This window comes from Cricetulus griseus, chromosome 5 (assembly GCF_003668045.3).
Source record: "Cricetulus griseus strain 17A/GY chromosome 5, alternate assembly CriGri-PICRH-1.0, whole genome shotgun sequence".
NCBI lineage: Eukaryota > Metazoa > Chordata > Mammalia > Rodentia > Cricetidae > Cricetulus > Cricetulus griseus.
The window spans coordinates 18,881,226-18,896,381 of NC_048598.1; the positions used below are offsets into that span (position 1 = coordinate 18,881,226).

The window sequence follows — 15,156 nt, forward strand, 5'->3', positions numbered from 1 at the left end:
AAAAATATTGTATGATGTCACGAACATGTGGAATCTAAAAAAAGCAAAGCCAAACTCCCCCTAGCCCTCAAATATACTGAAACAGAAGACTAGAAAGGGCAAATGGTATAAGGAGATGGAAGTCAAATGGTACAAAGCTGTAGTCACAACGGATGTTTAAGCTCAGATAACTAACATATGCTATGAAGAGAATAAGCAATAGGAGAGTGAATTTTAGATTTGGGTGCCACACATGCATAAAGAGGTAACTTTGAAATAATAGATATGTTAAATTGCTTAATTCTAGTAACTGTTCCACTGTGAATATATCTAAACATCATAATATAACAGAAGAATTGTGTTATAATAGCAAAGTTATACATTAAAAAGCAAAGACACAAGGGGGCAGGTGGATGACTAAGTTGGTGAAGTGACTGCCATACAAGCACAAGAAATGGAGCTTGGACCTTCATAACTTATGTAAAGGATGTGTGCACTGGCGTGTGCCTATAATCCCAGTGTACAGGAGGTGGTGGAGATGAAGCAGTTCTAGCTTTGTGAGAGACTGTGTTGCACACACACAAAAGGTAGAAAGCTATTGAGGAAGATTCATGGCCATGACCTCTGGCCTCAAATATACCAACATTTGCACACAAGAATTTACTTGAACACCCACACACACACACCCCACACACACCCACACCCATACCCACACACCCCCCACACACACACACGCACACACGTGAAGAAACAGGATATAATCTCTGAAGCAGCAGAATGGGAAAATTAAATAAAAATAAAAATTTCAACCAGTTTAAGGTAGAGAGCATGCAAACAAGGCCGAAATAATTCTATCCCTCTAGTGCCTTTTTGCAAATGGCATTTCTTCTATTTATTTATTTATGTACTAGACTGGACATAGCAGCCAATACAATATTGCTGGGAAAAAGAAATGGAATAAAAAGGAAAGAAAATAGCAGAAAATTACTAAGAAAGTTCAGGAAGTTTGTAGTCTATACTAAATAGTTATTTGAAAACTATGTACATTCAAATACCGTAAATATAATTCATAAAGTACAGCCCCAATTGAGGTCTCTGGGAACATCTGCCAAAAAGTAAAGACCTTAGCCAGATGGGAAGATCTTTCAGACAGACATGAATACTTGTTCATGTATGTAGAAGTCCTAAACACATGCAATGTGCTCTGTGTTCATAGGATGAAAGCATGGACACACTAGGGATTCTGGTTCTCCTCAGAATGATCTATATAGATATTTGTGTGACTGTGTCAAGATCCCAATAAGGAACTTGATGTGTAAATAGTTGCAACACCTAAGTACTGAGGCTCAGTGAGAGACCCTGTCTCAAAACATAAAGTGGTGAAGATACAGAAGTAGTCACAAGATATCACAATGCTAAGAAACATGGGTAGGGCAGAAGGACCCAGGAACTGGCACTGGAAATGCAGCCATTCTTCCTTCTGGGAATGAGGTCTTTATTGGCTCTTTGTAATGTATTAGATGCTGAAGGTAGTACAGCTTGCCCCACTCTAGAGAGGTGAGAGATGTGTACTATGGTGTGTTGGCAGGAATACCCAAGTAGAAAGAGACAGGAGGCACTTGTGAGAGACTCTCAGATGGAATGAATTCCCTCTCAGGCCTTCTGGAACTCTGATTAATTCTCATCCTCAGTTGCCGAAGGGGTGATTGAGGCTGTTGGAAATATAACCCCCACAGAGAAATGGAGACATGAGCTATGTTTTTTCACAAGCGTTGCCTCCACTTTGTGCTTCTGTCATGTTAAGAATTATCAGAAAGGCTCATGGAAATCTAAAATGGAATAATCATGTGTTGTGGGAAATGGCTCTGGCTCTGTCCTTTCTCACTAATAGCAATTATTCCCCTCATTTAGCTCTGCTAAGGATGATCTTCTGAGTGTAACCGTCCTTCGCCAACACTCTACAGTAGCTTTGTCTACCATCTCTCTGGATTCCCCTATTATTATTACAGCTTTTAAATTAAAATAAAATAGCTCCAATCACAGCCAGGGCTTGGCTCCAGTATGACCACAGTCTAATTATTGTGCAATTTCAGTCATCAATAAGCTTTCTGAAACAGACATGGTGGCTCAGCTCTGCAATCCCAGTAGTAAGGAGGTAGAAGCAGGGGTATTAATGGAAGCTCAGGGTCATCTTGAACTGTATTGTGACCTTCAGCCCAGTCTAGACTAGAGTGAGACACTGAGAAAAAAATCCAAAAGTAACAAAAAACCCAAAGTAATAATAATGAAGCCCTCTGAACTTTCATTTCAATATTATAAAATGGAGACCATCATGCCTATTCAGACTACTCCAAGGAAACTAAAATAAGGTTTTTAGCATAAAAGAAACACTATGAAGGCCTGATGATTAGTTATTGTCATACTGATTAAGAGCCAATAGACTAAAAGACATTATGCTTCTTTTTCAAATGGTCAATAACAGATTATTTTAAATACCCATTTTTTTCTTTTTCATTACTGAAAAGGATTCCCATTTGATGCTTAAAAGTAAAAAAGAAGAAAAGAAATTAAAGCAACCCCACTGCACTCCTGACTGTGGAGCCCTGCTTCTGTGGTAGACAGTACCATTTCTGATAGAAAAGCCTCAGTGCTGGTGGACTGCCAGGGATCTGGCAGTTACTAACCCTGCTTTCAGCATCTCTTCATTCTCATGTATAGTATTACCAATACCAGGGATTGTATATTTAAGACTTGTGGTTTCAACACCCTTCTAATTATAAGCATGTGATTACAGATTTATGCGTTTTCCTCTTGATTCAACTCACAGGAATTGTTCAGCTTCAATTCACCATGCTTAAGGGCAGAAGTGTCTGAAACACCATGAGATATGGGCACTTTGTGAAAAATCCCATTTGCTGTTTTTTCATTTATGAAAGGACAGTAGAGACTTCATTTACTAGCATGGGGAGAACCCTATGCCCTTTTTAATTAAATGTTAAAGTACATATGAGTCAAAGTATGAGTAAAACACAGTGAAGTCCAGGCTCCATTTTGATTCTCATAGGTCACAACACAAGCACAATATATATGAAACCTAATACATCTGAGGTTCAGCAGAGCTGGGAAATATTACAGTTTTTGTGGACAGTTTGCCCAAAGTACAGCTTGGATTCAGAAATCAAGAGGATTAGGTGGTTAGAAGGAGGAGGAGTGTGTTGAGTTCTGAGGAAATAAGAAATTGTAAGAGTTCACAGCAAACTCGATTATCTTACTTTTTTATGCTATAACCAAAACAATTCACATAAGAAATTTTTAAAAACTAACAAATGCATCCTGATCATACATACATATATGTAGGTATGTAGATATTAAGAATTAATTTTCCTAATCATATATGGCAAAAACAAAGCCATTATGGATGCCATAAAATTCAGATCATCTAAATTATCCTAAATTTGATTAAATAGTTGACTCAAATGACGGTCATGTATCAGTACTGTAGCCCCACAATACTATTTTAAATTGATGCATAGCAATTCCATTCTGCTTCCTCACTTGTTTTAAATGTTAAAACTTACAAATTTGGTTTCTGCTCATATGAATCCAAAAAATATGGTCCATCCAGTGACCTTGGTAGACCTTCATATATGCCTTCCAAGATGCCATTCAATACAGTTGCACATTGAGAAAGGATCATTTGCATCTTGAAAGTCTTCCAAACTCAGGCTTCAACTACAAGAGAGCCTGTTAATTTTCTTTCCTATCTGAAGACTAACACCCATGGGAGCTTCCCTTCCTCTGCCCATTCTCTTAGAATACCGTTCACAGATCTGTTTTGTTCTTGTCCTTGGTAATCTTGACCACTCAATAATCCCCTTGCTCACGATGTCTATTTATCAATTGTAGGACTCTACGCTGAGTCCAACCCATACTCACCTGCTCACTGGGCATGCACACTTGTTAACTTACATATAGGTACTCACATTTCACTCCATTTTCCCCACCCCCTTTGAGGACCCATCCCCAAAGATTTACAAGCCCAAACATTCCAATATCTGATACCACTGCTCGAAAAAGTCAGACTTTTGGATCATTTCAGAGAGCAGACTTTTGAAATCTTAAAGTGGAAAAAAATCAATGCCAATATTTCACATTCTAACAAATGGAAAAACTGGAACACTCTGGTCCTACACACTTTGGATGAGGGGCACTCAAAGCATCATTACCCTCTCTATGTTATTGCTTGGAGATACTTTGTCTTGTAAATCTGAACTCTTGGTACTTATCTATCATCTATGTCCATGTGTCTCCTGCTTATGATAACCAGACAAATCTATTCTGCCTCCAACCCCATCACTTCATCAGGACTCAGTTTCTCCTTTCTCTGGTCATGTACCATGACAGTTGGATAAGGAACCTCCGTCTTCAAAGACTAATCTGCCTCCAATTAAGCTTTTCCCATGTTTGCTACAGGAATATCAGGAGACAGCCTAAGCTTCTCATTCAGAGACACATGGACTCACAAAGTCGACTCTTTGAAGCTTTCTCAGCCTTATCATTCACTGCTCCCTTCCATATGATGTGGCTCCTGATTTGCTCCTGAGTCCACCCCTTTCCATTCTGCATTCCCCCTTCTTTGTCTTCAATTGTCCATCTATCTAGCATCCTTCTAATAATAACATATCACAGCCACTAAAAAGATTTATTGTCTACGTAGGTATACCTTTGGGGCCCTTCTGCTCTGTAAGACAATAGATTTCTTGACCCATGGAGGAGTATCCAATCTTTAGTGGGTGTGGAAGGATCTGCCTTGGATAGGGATAGGGTATCCATTTGACTGTATTGGGGGGGGAATTGAACATATGAGTTCAAATGGTCTGTCACTGTATCTCTGATTATGTGTGGGAATTCCAAATAAAGGTGACTAGAGTGCTAGATAGAAGGGCTAGAAAAAAAATCCATGATGGCTTAAGAGGAGAGAAGATAAGCAGTTTCAGAAGAAGTCTAGAAACCTAATTTTCCAAAGAAAACCTTACAACATTGACCTTTGGAAACCAATTGCAATAGTTTCAGGCCATGAAATTAAGGGGGCATTAGATTCCTTGTAAGGACTATCTCACATTCCCATTCACTGCTATAGAAGAAACAGATAAAAACCAAGAAAACAATGGTCTTGAGGAAGACTGTTGGTATCAGGGCTGGAGAGCAAGACATGTAACTGGGCTGGGGCCATTCTCTAAGAGCACAGAGAGAAGCTGACAAAGCTGCTCTCAGTGGCACTTCTACTTTTGAGGAAAGAACAATTAATGCAGTTGTAGACAGTTAAATGTTGTAATGAATACAAAGCTGGGCAGAGGTCGGGACATCATTAGTGAATCTACACTCAATGTTACTGATCACAGAAGAGCTAGCACCTTCACAAACTGAATGCCTCAAATCAGCAGACGCCAGCCTTCTCCAACTGCCTATTTTAGAGTAGACATGAGAGACATTTCCAAGAAAGAGATGTTGAAATGGAGACCATGAAATCTTGGCTTGAGTAGAAGTAGGAAGGCAGGGAGGGGAAAATTGGATGAATAAGTGGGTTCTGGGACGAGATGAAATCCACAAAGATTGTGAGAATGTGATCCACAGACCACACAATAGCTGGATTATAAGGATAAGAGATGTTTCTCTTAGACTGTGGGGCTAATGCAATAAAACGTTTGGCCAGCATTAGACACGGTCTCTCTTTTGAACTGTTCAAGAGATTTTACATTAGAGAATTAGGCACATTTAAACAGACTTTGGATACATAAAATATAAATATTCTCCAGTGATTAACCAGGGCAAGAGCTGGAATGACACAGCTATGTTAATATTGATAAAAACCTAATTATAAGCAAGCATTTGACATATGCTTTGTAGGTAGCATTTTCTATAGTTATAAGTTTGATTTTAGAGTTTGGCCTTGATAGCTAGAAGAAATAAAGAGCCCCAAAATTCAGTCTTATAAAAATTATGTTGGCCCAACTTCCACTTGCCCTTCTCAGACTCTACTGGCCTGGGGATTGCGACCTGGTGAACCTATCCCTGTAAACCAAGCCATCCACAGTCTGCCTACTTTGAGGTACTAGTCCCGCCTCCACCCATGGGAAGAGGAGAGCAATTGGAGTATTGGACCACCTTGCACCCACCAGAAGAGAACTTTGGACCCATACCCACCAGAAGAGGGAGAGACCCCAGTAGCACCCACTGGGAGAAGGAATGGGAAAACAACAGTATAAGAACACATTCAACAATAGAAAGACCAATATGAGGCCAACAGAATATTGGGACTCTACACTACCAAGAGCTGAGCATCCCAACACAGATGAAGCAGAAGAGAATGACCTTAAAAACAACTTTATGAAGATGATAGAGACCCTCAAAGAGGAAATGAGAAAATCCCTTAAAGAAATGGAAGAAAGATGGACTGGAGAGATGGCTCAGAGGTTAAGAGCACTGACTGCTCTTCCAGAGGTCCTGAGTTCAATTCCCAGCAACCACATGGTGGCTCACAACCATCCATTATGAGATCTGGTGTGCAGATATATATGGAAGCAGAATGTTGTATACATAATAAATAAATAAAATCTTTTTAAAAAAAGAAATGGAAGAAAGAACAAACAAAAAATTCAAGAAATGCAGGAAAAGACAGCCCCAAAATTGCAAGAAATAAATTAATCTCTTAAAGAAAACAAGGAAAGCCAAGAAAAAAAAACAACCAAACAAGAAAAGAAAACAATTCAAACTGTTCAAAGCTTGAAAGCTGAAATAGAGACAAAAAAAATTCCAAGGGAATGATGGAAATAAAAAAACTGGGTAAACGAACAGGAACTACAGATGAAAGCATAACCAACAGAATACATGAAATGAAAGAGATAATCTCAGACATTGAAGATACACTAGGAAAAAGAGATTCATCAACCAAAGAAAATCTTAAATTCAATAAATCCCTAACACAAAATATTCAGGAAATATGGGACACCGTGAAAAGGCCAAACCTAAGAATAATAGCTTTAGAAGAAGGTGAAGAAACCCACCTCAAAGGTGAAGAAAACATATTGAACAAAATCATAGAAGAAACCTTTCCCAGGCTGGGCATTGTTGGTGCATGTCTTTAATCTCAGCATTTGGGTGTCAGAGGCAAGTGGATCTCTATGAGTTCGAGGCCAGCCTAGTCTACAGAGGGAGTGCCAGGACAGGCTCCAAAGCTACACAGAGAAACTCTGTATCAAAAAAACAAACAAAAAAACAAAAAGAAAGGAAGAAAGAAAGAAAGAAAGAAAGAAAGAAAGAAAGAAAGAAAGAAAGAAAGGAAGGAAGGAAGGAAGGAAGGAAGGAAGGAAGAAAATATAACTTTCCTAACCTAAAGAAAGACATGCCAATGAAAGTACAAGAAATTACAGAGTACCACATAATAATCATAACACCAAACATACAGAATAAAGAAAGACTATTAAGAACAGCAAAGAAAAAGGCCAAGTAACATATAAAGGCAAACCTATCAGAATTACATCTATCTTTTCCATGAAAACTCTGAAAGCCAGAAGGTCCTGGATGGATATTCTACCAACACTAAGACACCATGGATGCCAGCCCAGACTACTATACCCAGCAAAGCTTTCAATCACTAAAGATGGAAAAAAACAAGATTATTCCATTAAAAAAACAGATTTAAACAATGCATATCCACTAATACAGTCCTACATAAAGTTCTAGAAGGAAAACTCCAACCCAAGGAAGTTAACTAGAGTCACAAAAACATAGGCAATTGATAAGTCCACTATACCAACAGACAAAAGAAGAAGGGGGTTGGAAATCCATACACAATACCATCACTAGAAACAAATCCAAAACAAACAAGAATTAACATTCAATGATTATTAATTTCCCTCAATATCAATGGTCTTAACTTTCCTATAAAAAGGCACAAGCTAACAGAATGGGTAAGAAGACAGAACCCATCCTTCTGGTGCATACAAAAAACACACCTCAACTTCAAAGACACATGTTACCTCAGAGTAAAGGGTTGGGATAAGATTTTCCAACCAAATGGACCCAAGAAAGAAGCTGGTGTGGCTATCCTAATATTTAAAGTTAGTCTTTAAACTAAATTTAAACAACATGGATGAAGAAGTTCATTTCATATTCATCACAGGGAAAAAATCCATCAAGATGAAGTCTCAATTCTGAACATCCATGTCCCAATAGAAAGGCATCCACATTCGTAAAAAAAACATTACTAAAACTCAAATCACACATAAAACTACACACACTTATAGTGGGAGACTTCATCACCCCACTCTCACCACTAGACAGGACCACTAGACAGAAACTTAACAAAGAGGCAAAGGAACTAACAGATGTTATGACCCAATTGGGTATAACAGACATCTATAGAACATTCCATCCAAACACAAAAGAATGTATCTTCTTCTCAGCACCACATGGAATCTTCTGTAAAATCAACCACATACTCAGCAACATAGCAAACCTCAACAGATATGAAAAAAATTGGAATAACCCCCTATATCTTATCAGATCACCATAGCTTAAAATTAGAATTCAGCAATAACACAAAGTTCAGAAACCCTACAAACACATGGAAATTGAACAATGTGCAATTGAAATATTTCTAGGTCAAGGAAGATATTAAAGACTTCCTAGAATTCGATGAGAATGAAGATACAACATATCCAAACTTAGGGGACACTTTGAAAGCAGTACTAAGAGGAAAGTTCATATCACTAAGTGCACACATGAAAAAACTGCAGAATAGTCACACTGAAGAATGAACACCAAAACTGAAAGCTATAGAACAAAAAGAAGCAAACTCACCCCAGAGGAGAAGACACCATGAAATAATCAAATTGGGGGCTGAAATCAAGAAAGTAGAAACAAAGAAAACAATAGAAAGAATCAATGAAAGAAAGAGTTGGTTCTTTGAGAGAATCAATAAGATAGACAAACCTTTATCCAAACTTAGAAAAACAGCAGAGAATAAACATGCAAATTAACAGAATCAGAAATAAAAAAGGGAGACATAACAATGGTCACTGAAGAAATCCAGAGAATCAACAGGTCATATTTTGAAAAACCTGTACTACACAAAACTCGAAAATTTAAAGGAAATGGAAAATTTTCTGGATAGATATCACTTACCAAAATTAAATCAAGAACAGATAAGCAATTTAAAAAGACCTATAAAGCCTAATTAAATACAAGCAGTCATCAAAAGTCTCTCAAACAAAATAATCCCAGGGCCAGATGGTTTCAGTGCAGAACTCTACCAGAAATTCAAAGAAGAGCTAATACCAATACTCCTCAAACTGTTCCATACAATAGAAGCAGAAGTGTCATTGCCAAACTCTTCTTATGAGGCTACAAATAACTTGGTACCCAAGACACACAAGGGTACAACTAAGAAAGAGAACTACAGACCAATATCCCTCATAAACATTGATGTAAAAATAATCAATAAAATACTGGCAAATCAAATCCAAGAACACATCAGAGAAATCATCCACCATGATCAAGTAGGATTCATCCCATGGATGCAGGGATGGTTCAACATTTGAAAATTCATAAATGTAATCCACCATACAAACAAACTGAAAAAGATAAACCTCATGATTATCTCACTAAATGCTGAAAAAGCCTTTGACAATATCCAATACCCCTTCATGATAAACGTCTTAGAGACATCAGAGATAACAGAAACATACAGCAATATACAGCAAACCAACAGCCAACATAAAACTAAATGAAGAGAAATTCAATGTGATTTAATCAGAAATGAGACAAGGCTGTCCACTCTCTCCATATAGCTTCAATATTGTACTTGAGGTACTAGCTAGAGCAATAAGACAAGAAAAGGAGATTAAGGGGATACAAATTGGAAAGGAAAAAAGTCATGGTTCCACTATTTGCATATGGTATGATAGCTTACATAAGTACCCTGAAAAACTCTACCAGGGACCTCCTACAGCTGATAAACACCTTCAGCAAACTGGCAGGATACAAGATTAACTAAAAAAATCAGTAGCCATATTATATACAAACAATAAATGGGCTGAGAAAATCAGAGAAACATCACCCTTTACAATAGGCAAAAACAACATAAAATATCTTGGGGTAATCCTAACTGAACAACTGAAAGACCTGTATAACAAGAACTTTGAATCTTTAAAGAAAGAAATTAAAGAAAATACCAGAAAATGGAAAGATCTCCCATACTCTTGGATAGGTAGAATCAACATAGTAAAAATGGCAATCTTGCAAAAAGCAATCTACAGATTCAATGAAATCCCCATCAAAATACTGGCACAATTCTTCACAGACCTTGAAAGAACAATACTCAACTTTATATGGAGAAAAAAAAATACCCAGGCCAGGCATTGGTGGCGCATGCCTTTAATCCCAGCACTCGGGAGGCAGAGGCAGGCAGATCTCTGTGAATTCGAGACCAGTCTGGTCTACAAGAGCTAGTTCCAGGACAGCCTCCAAAGCCACAGGGAAACTCTTGTCTCCAAAAACCAAAAAAAAAAAAAAAAAAAAAAAAAAAAAAAAAAAAAAAAAAAAAAAAAAAGACCCAAGATAGCCAAAACAACCCTGTACAATAAAGGAACTTCTGGAGGCATCACCATCCCTGACTTCAAACTCTATTATAGAGCTATAGTCCTGAAAACAGCTTGGAATTGGCACAAAAATAGACAGGTAGACCAATGGAATCAAATTGAAAACCCTGATATTAACCCATACAATATGAACACCTGATTTTTGACAAGGAAGCTCAAATTATACAATGGAAAAAAGAAAGCATCTTTAAAAAATGTTGCTGGCATAACTGGATGCTGGCATGTAGAAGATTGCAGATAGATCCATATCTATTACCATGCACAAAACTTAATTCCAAAAGGATCAAAGACCTCAATATAAATCCAGCCACACTGAACCTCTCAGAAGAGAAAGTTGGAGGTACTCTTGAACAAATTGATACAGGAGACTGCTTCCTGAACATAAAACTAGTTGCACAGACACTGCATTTGACAATTAATAAATGGGACCTCCTGAAACCGAGAAGCTTCTGTAAGGCAAAGGATACCATCAACAAGACAAAATGGCAGCCCACAGATTGGGAAAAGATCTTCACTAACCCAACATCTGACAGAGGGATGATTTCCAAAATATACAAAGAACTCAAGAAGCTAGTCACCAAAACACCAAACAATCCAATTAAAAAGTGGGGTACAGAACTAGAGAAACCTTAATAGAAGAATCTAAAATGGCTGAAAGACATTGAAGAAAGTGCTCAACATCCTTAGCCATTAGGAAAACGCAAATCAAAATAACTCCGAGATACCATCTTGCACCTGTCAAAACGCTAAAATAAAAAACACCAAGGACAGTTTATGCTGGAGAGGATGTGGAGAAAGGGGAACACTCCTCTACTGCTGGTGGGAGTGCAAACTTGCACAGCCACTTTGGAAATCAGTATGGTGATTTCTCAGGAAAATGGGAATCAGTCTACTTCGAAATCTATCAGTTCCATTCTTAGCCCTATAGCCAAAGGATTCACATTTTACAACAAGGACATCCGTTCAACTATGTTCATAGCAGCATTAATTGTAATAGCCAGAACCTGGAAGCAACCTAGATGCCCCTCAACTGAAGAATGGATAAAGAAAATGTGGTACATTTACACAATGGAGTATTACTCAGCAGAAAAAAAAATAATGGAATCTTGAAATCGCAGGCAAATATATGGACCTAGAAGAAACCATCCTGAGTGAGGTAACCCAGTCACAAAAAGACAAACATGGTATGTACTCACTCATATATGGATATTAGACATAGAGCAAAAGATTATCAGCCTACAATCCACACTGCCAGAGAAGATAGGAAGCAAGGAGGACCCTACGAGAGACATACATGGTCCCCGGGAGAAGGGGAAATAGACAGGATCTCCTGAGCAAATTGGGAGCATGGCAGGGAGGGGAGGGGGAGTTAAGAGAAAGAGAAGGGCAGAAGAGGAGGCGGGGAAGACATGAGGAATCAGGAAGATTGGGTCGGGGAAGAATAGAGGAGAGCAAGAAAAGATATACCTTAATAGAGGGAGCCATTATAGGTTTAAAGAGAAATCTGGCACTAGGGAAATGTCCAGAGATCTACAAGGATGGCCCCAACTAAGATTCTAAGCAACAGTGGAGAGGCTCTCCTAAATGCCCTTCCCCTACAGTGAGATTGATGACTACCTTATATGTCATCCTAGGTCCTTCATCCAGTTGCTGATGGAAGCAGAAGCAGAGATCCACAGCTAAGCACTGAGTCGAATTCTTGAACCCAGTTGTAGAAAGGGAAGAGTGATTAGCAAAGGGGTCAAGACAAGGCTGGGGAGAACCCACAAACAGCTGACCTGAACACTGGGGGAGCTCATGAACCCCAGAATGACCACTCAGAAATAAGCATAGGACAGAACCAGGCCCCTGAACGTGCATGTCAGTTAGGAGACTTGGGCAGTCTATGAGGCCTCAGGTAATGGAACAACATGTATATGGAGTATACGAATGGAAACTGGGAGCCCATTCCCCATAGAGGTATACTCTCTCAGCCAAGACATGGGGGGAAGGCCTAAGCCCTGCCCCAAATAATGTATCAGAATTTGATGATCCCCCATGGAAGGCCTCTTTCTGTGGAACAGAAGAGGGATGGGATGGGGGTCAGTGGGTGTCATGGGAGGATGAGAGGGAGAGGGAACTGGGATTGATATATAAAATAAGATTGTTTCTACTTTAAATAAATAAAAATTATCTTAAGAGAAATATTTTGACATCCATCATTCTTTGTATGTGTCACTAAATACAGGCTCAAGAGATGAGCCTAAAGATGATCATTCATTCTTTATATTTTTCCCCATTTGATCAACTCGTTTTCCCAAAGCATTTTCATTATTGTCCATGGTATTATTCGTCTTTATGACACTGTGGGATGTAAGATCCACTTAGACACATACCTCACATTCAAAACTACAGTAAATAGCCCAAAGAATTCTGGGGACACTGAATTTATGTGGCTGGGGATTGAATGAAGAGGCTCAAACACACTTAGCATGTATTCAACCACTGGACAATATCCTCTGATATCTTATTTTTCAAATGAACAAATAATCTTATAACCTTTTAAAATGGACCAGAGATAAGTAAAAAGATAATATAAAATACCATAAGCAGAAACAAAGGAATACTTATTATATAAACCTAATGACAAAAGGTGATGCCTGCCATAGTCTAAATATTTTATTATCATTATAAAACTGCTTTTATTTAACCCAGAAATGTACAATGTCTAATAGCTTTACTTCATAAGAAACTAGTTAAAAGATCATCTTGAATTGTCATTGAAATGTAAAGAGATATTTATCCACTTAGCATGACTGGAAAATCCTATAAACTAATAACCAAATTCTATAGGCCTCTATCTATACCTTGAATCACAGATGGTTATCAAAGAAAAATTTGTGGTGTTCCTCTGTGGTTTGGAAATCTAATTCCTAAATTTTCAGTAACTTGTTTTTTTTTTTTTTTATTCATGGTTTTTAATGGCTAAGGAAGGTTCAGTTATAAAAACACAATCTCAATTTTGGTCTAAAATACAAATTAACAAGCCGGGCGTTGGTGGCAAATGCCTTTAATCCCAGCACTAGGGAGGCTGAGGTAGGCAGATCTTTGTGAGTTCCAGGCCAGCCTGATCTACAGAACAAGTTCCAGGACAACCTCCAAAGCAATACGAAGAACCCCTGTCTTGAAAAACCAAAAAATAAATAAATAAATAACATATTATATAATAAATCATGTACAATGTGATAGCATTATATATAACGAATCAAGCATATTTATAACAAATATATACAATGTGCAATAAATCATGTACAATGTGTGCTCTTGTCCCCATTTTACATGTGAAATCTGTCAAAAGGCCTGCCTTTGTTTTAGGTAAGTTCTAGAGATAAGAACTTTTTACTTCTTGGGCAGTGGTGGTACATGTTTTTAATCCCATCACTTGGTAGGCAGAGGCTGGTGGATCTCTGAGGTCGAGGCCAACCTGATCTACAGAGTGAGTTCCAGGATAGTCAGGGTTACACTGAGAAATAATGTCTTGAAAAACAAAAACAAACAAAAAATCCAGGGACTTCCTACTTCTTAATAAGCCACAAAGTCTTACTGGACACTTTTACCTATATAATCTTCTGCTGTCATGTATCATCTTTTTAAGTGACACATTCTTGATAGTAAAATTCTACCAGGTGGAAAACCAGAACTCAGCCTTTTTATCACTAAGGGAATGAGATCCCCAGGGTTCTCTGATATCTAGCCACAAGGCTATTGATTTTGGCAGAAGAGCAGGTTAGGAATGAATGAGATTTCTGCCTTCATTCATGTACAGTTGAATCTGAGAATTATAATCACTTTGATTCATGACTCTCAGCAATGTTCTCTTTCAATCTCCATGATTACCTTCAAAGTAGTATGTTTCCATCTAAAGAAAGTTGTGCTTACGTTGATTAAATTGTGCCATGACTCATTCCTTATAAATCATCGCCAATGAAACATGACCAAACTATGAAAGCCATAGGCGACTACAGAGAGAACAGACCCAGTCTTCAGCATGTTATTTGGCCTCTCTCTCTCACATGCCATGTTTGCCTTTAGGAGAATTCTTCAAGGAGAAAAATCTTTCCAAGAGTATGGCATGATATAAATCTGATCTTCAGAAGAAATGTTGCATTCCAGGGCTGAAATGTTTGGAATAATAAATGCTTTGATATAACTGTAAGTTTCAATGACTTCAAACAGTGGGGCAAAAATAAAAAAAAAAAACAAAAACAAAAAACAACTTTATTTAATATCTTCTGAATTTTTCCATCCTGCTTGCATCTTCAGGATGTAGGAAGTATTATTGAGATAATATTTATAGTTTTTAAGCTCTCTGAAAAAAAATATTAGTTATCTAGAGGTATTAATTCACCCCACGAAAATATCAGATGGTGTCCTGAAGATTTAAGACACCAATAGACTTTGTACTTTGGGTACAATGTTTTGACAAAGCAAATAAATACCAGATTGTTCTGAGGTCATAAATGGAGTCAAAATGTAA

General features: G+C 37.9%; 1 protein-coding gene across 2 annotated transcripts in view; it reads right to left on the reverse strand.

The window, feature by feature from the left end:
- Nucleotides 1-15,156, reverse strand: part of Fmn2 (formin 2) — a 291,955-nt gene that overhangs the window by 85,271 nt on the left and 191,528 nt on the right. The window lies entirely within an intron of this gene.